The sequence below is a fragment of the Pygocentrus nattereri genome, chromosome 9 (genome assembly GCF_015220715.1).
Source record: "Pygocentrus nattereri isolate fPygNat1 chromosome 9, fPygNat1.pri, whole genome shotgun sequence".
NCBI classification, from domain to species: domain Eukaryota; kingdom Metazoa; phylum Chordata; class Actinopteri; order Characiformes; family Serrasalmidae; genus Pygocentrus; species Pygocentrus nattereri.
In genome coordinates, this window is record NC_051219.1 from 24023715 (window position 1) to 24029714 (window position 6000).

At 41.1% G+C, this 6000-nt stretch overlaps 1 protein-coding gene across 1 annotated transcript in view; it reads right to left on the reverse strand.

Moving 5' to 3' along the window:
* Positions 1-581, reverse strand: part of zmp:0000000926 (ataxin-1-like) — a 49829-nt gene extending 49248 nt beyond the window's left edge. Inside the window, exon 1 of the mRNA XM_017715583.2 lies at positions 3-581. The gene's annotated coding sequence lies outside the window, so the exon portion shown is untranslated. The remainder of the gene's footprint in view (positions 1-2) is intronic.
* Positions 582-6000: the final 5419 nt, after the last annotated feature.

Sequence of the window (6000 nt, forward strand, 5' to 3'; positions counted from 1 at the left end):
ACCTCTCTTTGTGCGTTGTTGTAGTCAGTAACACTCTGAGTGACCATTGGAGCGTCCAGCAGTGATAAAGCTGATAGAAACATCCAAGTCAGAATGTGTGCAGTTGCATTCTCTCTCACTCTCTTGCTCTCTCTCTTTCTCTATCTCTCGCTCTACCTACTCTCCTTCCCCTGCTTATTCACTGACAGCATTTCTCTCTGTTTTACTCACTCTCTCTCTCTCTCTCTCTCTCTCTCTCTCTGTCTCTCTATCTTTCTCACCTCTCAAGCATGAAAGCTTGGTCACCCTCTGCTGTTGATCATAGACACTTCTCTCTCCCTCGTTCTATCTACTCTCATTCCCCTGTCCTACTCACTGACAGCATTTCTCTATTTGTTCTACTCTCTCTGTCTCTCTCTCTCACCTCTCCAGCCTGAAAGCTCGGTCACCCTCTGCTGTTAATCATAGACACTTTCTCCCTTTCAGATTCTCTCTCTCTCTCTCTCTCTCTCTCCCTCTCTCTCTCTCACACACTTTCTCTCTTTTTCTCTCTCTCTTCAGCTTTTCTCGCCCTCTGTGACCCCTCCTATATCTCTGTCTTTCTTTCCCCCCCCCCCTCTCTCTCTCTCTCTCTCTCTCTCTGGGTACAGTATATAATTAGACCTGTCGTGATACAGCTCAGTCTCATTGTGGAAGAAGAGAAGCCGTAGTTGGCAGGAAGCCAGCAGCTTTGCTCATTAACCTCTCAGCAGCCGAGGAATGCCTGCACCTGATTGGTCCGGCTGCCCCATGTCCCAGTGGTGCTTCCTTCCTATTGGCTGCAGCAGCACATGCACCGGCCATGGACTCATACCATTGGATAAAAAGACCCCGTGCATTTAGACACGTTTTATCATTGGCTCAGTGTTACTGATGCCCTGCTTAACCCTCATGTTCTGTTACCTTCATTTCCTTGTTATTTTGGGGTCCTAGAGACCCTAATCCTGTATGTGGGAATACAAAATAAAGAAATAAGCAATAGCAATAATAGAAATTAATAGATATGATAACAGAAAGCTAAGGATTGTTGCACTAAATAATATAATATCTCATGGCTTGTTTATTACTTTTGTACTTCTGAAACACTGCATCAAGTCAAAACATGTTAAGTAGCACATGTTTCTTATTATTATTATTATTGTTATTTATTATTATTATTAGTAATAATAATAATAATAATAATAATAATAATAATAATTCTTGTTATTTGTATTATTATTGTGTACATAGAATTATATAAGAAGTATATTTTTGGTTTCTAATAACATTATCATATTTCTAAATTTCTTTTGACCTTCATAAAACCCAAAACAAATTATTGCATGAATTACTGGTCAAATGGGTTTATGTGTAATTTTCAGGACTCATATTCATATTTATACACTGCTTAAACAACATTAAGTGTGTTTTCTGTGCCAATGTGAGTGTTAAACCATGCAGAGTGTATGATGTCCTGTTTTGTTGGTGCACAGTGAACAGCAGGCCTCAATGGTCTGTATGAATGGGACGTGCATTAGATTATGATTTACACACTATTTGTGTCAAAGCGCTTTACTGGTTTAGCTCCTGAGCACAGCTTTACAGACTGTTAGGTAACAGAACATGAGCTTTAGACAATTAGCCTTACAAACAGCAGCCAGGGTATAACACAGTTCTCACCCGAGAGGCTGCCCAGGTGCTAGTGCAAGACCGCTCTTGGCTGGTCTTCCCATGCAGGCCATCAAGCCTCTGCACTCATCCAGAATGCGGCAGCACGGCTCATCTTCAATCTGCCCAAGTTCAGCCACGTCACCTCACTGCTGCGTTCACTTCACTGGCTTCCTGTATTTAAAAACCTAATGCTGGACTACAAAGCCAAAAATGGAGCAGCCCCTTCCTACTTGATGCCAATGGTGAAAACTCAAACTGTACCACGAGCCCTTTGAGGTGCACGGAAGACAAGCGTCGAGAATGTTCCCTGTACTGGCACCCAGGTGGTGGAACGAACTCCCACTGACTGTCCGTACAGTAGAGTCTCTCTCTGTCTTCAAATGCAGATTGAAGACACATCTCTTCATGCAGCACTTAAATGAGCATTGAATTAAGTATTGATTGTAATGTATTGCACTGCCCTTATGCACTGTGCTGTATTGCACTGTTCTGTGTTCAACTCTGTTCCTTTTCTCTGGATGTCTACAGTGACTTTTCGTTTCTAGCCTTATCTGAGCTCAGGTCTTTCTCTCTAAACTATTGGTAACTAGCAATGATACTTTCTCTAGATAGACAAAGCACTTCTTGTAAGTCACTCTGGATAAGAGTGGCTGCTAAATGCTGTAAATGTAAATGTAGAGGTCAAAGGTGAAAATTAGGAAGAGGATATCATCACTGTCCAATGAAAAATAAGTATCTCCAAAATATTAGCTTTACAGGAGAAGACAAAACATTTTTACCTTTTAATGTAAGTCAATATAACGAGATCTTATGGACACCTGGTGTGTCGAAATGATGTAGAAAACTAAAAACCAACAAAAATGGAGATACATGGTTTTCAATGGACAACAATTTTATATTGCACTGATTAAATGATATCATGTTCTAATTAGTGTGGAAGTGAGATGCTCTGTGTTTTTAATATGTTGAGTGTAAGTAAAGTTGGAGATCATCTATTCTGATGTTTTTAAATGTCCACTGTGAAATAAGTTGAGATATCAGGGCAGAGAATTATGGGAACTCAGATTTTAATTCATCATATTCATCATCTCATAAGGGTGCTGGGTTTAAGCAGATTTATTGCCACCTGTGATGCCCATTTATTCGGGAAATATGTTCACTGTGTAACTTTATTTATAGAATTTTTTTCATACTGATGGCAGCTCAAAGTGCTTTATAGACAAATAATCTTTTCTTCTGCCCATCCATTTGTTAGCCCCAAGCCCACCCCCTCATCCATCCATCCACTCACCAGCCCATCCATCCATTCGCCCCTCTGTCTGTCTGTCCATCTGTCTATTAGAAATGTAACCATCCTTCTGTCTGTATTGATGCATAGATCAAATAGTAAATGATTATTGCCATTGATGTGACACATAAACATTGATGCATTGTGCTTATTTTCACACCTGTTCCAATATCATCCTCTCTGTGTGCTCCTGCACTGCAGGGGGCAGCATGTAGTGTAAGGGGATGAGGGGTGGGGCTTAGGCTTGTAGATCTGCACCATTGCTGGTCTTTACTGATGAATATTAATCGCTTCAAATTGCATCACCGTAAACTATCCATCTATACAATATAGACAAAAGTATTGGGACACCCCTCCTAATTATTGAGGTTTCAACCACACCCATTGCTAACAGATGGATAAAATTAAGCTCATAGCCTTGCAGTGTCGATAGGCAAACGCTGGCAGTAGACTGGGTCACACTCAAGAGCTTAGTGACTTTAAATGTGGCACTGTCATAGGATGCCACCTCAGTGAGTTTGTGAAATTTCTGTCCTGCTTGATCTGCCCTGAAACCTGCTGGTGCTATTGCTGTGAAATGGAAGCATCTAGAAGTAACAACAGCTCAGCCACAAAACGGTAGACCACACAAATAGAGTGGGGCTGCTGAGTGCTGTAGTGTATAGTGCCTATCCTCTGTTGAATCACTCAATAAAGAGTTCTAATTGCCACCACTGGACTCTGGAGCAGTGTAAATGTATTCTGTGGAGTGATGAATCATGCTTCTTTATCTGGCACACTGATTGATGAGTCTGGGTTTGGCAAATGCCAGGAGAACATTACCTGGCTGACTGCACTGTGCCAACTGTAAAGTTTGGTGGAGGAGGGATAATGCAATGGGGGTGTTTTCAGGGGTTAATTTAGGCCTCTTAGTTCCAGGAAAGGTGAATCTCAATGTTTCAGCAGACCAAAAAATTTTGGACAATTGTATACTTCCAACTTTGTGGGAACAGTTTGGAGAAGACCTTTTCTGTTCCAGCATGACTGTGACTGAGTGCACAAAGCAAGGTCCATAAAGGCATGGCTGACTGAGTTTGCTGTGGAAGAACTTGATTGGCCCTCACAGAGCCCTGACCTCAACCCCACCAAACACCTTAGGGATGATTGAGAACAGAGATTGTGAGCCAGGCCTTGTCCAACATCAGTGTCTGACCTCACAAATGCTCTTCTGGATGAACAAGCAAAAAAAAAGACAAACTCCAACATCTTGTAGAAAGCTTCCCAGAAGAGTGGAAGCTGTCAGAGCTGCAAAGAGGGAGCAACTATATATTAATGCCTGTGGATTTAGAATAGGATTGGTAAAAGCTCCTTTAGGTGTAATGTGTAGGTGTTCCAATATTTTTTTCATTTTAATATATAATAATATAATTCATAGTTATGTTATTAATAGTACAGTAGCTGTGTTGAGTCCAGTTCACTTACTTTATGAAAATCTGAAAAAACAGTGAAAACAGCACGTGCAGGGTGAGAATTGTGTGACTAGCACATGGTCATACAGTCACATGCTGGAGTGTGTGTGTGTGTGTGTGTGTGAGTGTGTGTGTGTGTGTGTGTGTGTGTGTGTGTGTGTGTGTGTGTGTGTAGTCTCATTTCCTCTCAGTCTCTGTCACTCTCACTTCTGTGTCTCTCACACACACACACACACTCAGAGGGCTCCCATCTTCTGCCTGTCAGTGTGAGCAGGACTAAGACCAACACAGACTCCCCTGTTCTCTCTTTCAAAACACAACAAAACAACACAAAGTAAAAGTAACGTTTTCCAAGCAGACAGTAAACCTTGAGACAGCACTGTCACTGTTTTTTTCATCTCCACTATTCCCATGATGGCAGTCTCTGCCAAACAGAAATCAATGCCATCCTTACAAGGATTTAGTGCTTTCAGACTTGATTAAGACGCAGAAACATGTTGGGGACAAACGAGGCGCTGTAAGAGCGACACTTCTGTTTGGCAGCAATGTCTTTTTCTCCACCGTGTTGGTAATGCAGTCTAAATCCACTGAGATTCACCAAGTTTCCATCAGCAGTATAACTGTGTATCATCAGAATAACAAGTGGATGTTATGTTTTTGAAAAATTAAGCAGAGCATAGACAGAGAATCAAATCAGACCTAAAATTGGACCCTGAAGTACTTTGGAGGTCACAGGTACTGTAGAGAAAAGAGATTCCCACTTGTAACTGAAAATCTTGGACATTTTTTTAAATGCTAAGTGCCATGCAGAGCCTTGGAGACTTGAATGCATAGAAGCATAGAAGCAATAGACTAGTAATACATGCAAGGTAATGAATGAGCTTGTTTGAGGGCAGTCCGAAGTCCAGCCCCCTTGCCAAATATGGCCCCTGGAAAAATTTTAATTGGCCCTTATCTTCACATCACCCGTAGCCCACTAGCAGATACCTTGCAATTTTTCATTTCACCTGGTGGTGGCAGTAGTACCAGAAACGTACAGCATGTTTATCCACATTGTATTTATGCCAAAGTGTTAAAGTTAGGTAAAGCGTGAGAGCCTTTTCTGTCTGACCAGACCTGGGGCAATATTATTGAAAATCGGAAAATAATTTCAATTCTGTAAGTTTGGGTTAAATTTTTTAAATGCCCAATGTAAAATTGTCCAATCAACACGGCTTTCTCCCTGGTTTTAAGGTATACACAGCTAAGTAAGCTCTCCCATTGGTTAGGACTTCAGGAGCTGGACAGAACACCTTAAAGCAACAACATTAAGAGGTGACAGGAAAATCAACCACATCATGCTTTGGTGAGATTAATTTTAATAAACATTAGTCCAGGCCTTCTGGAAGTTCTGAATATGTCACTGACTGTGAATACGAGCCATAGTCAGGTTTCGGTAAATTGTTAGCAATGGAAAACTGTGGCGACTGGACTCTTTACTGAGAGTTACCGTAAAACTGATACATACAAGCTTAAATGTTGTTACAATCTTTGAATAAAACTGGATGGAATGTCTCTTACAAACTCTGTGTTTAAAGTAGAACATAAAATGTCTTA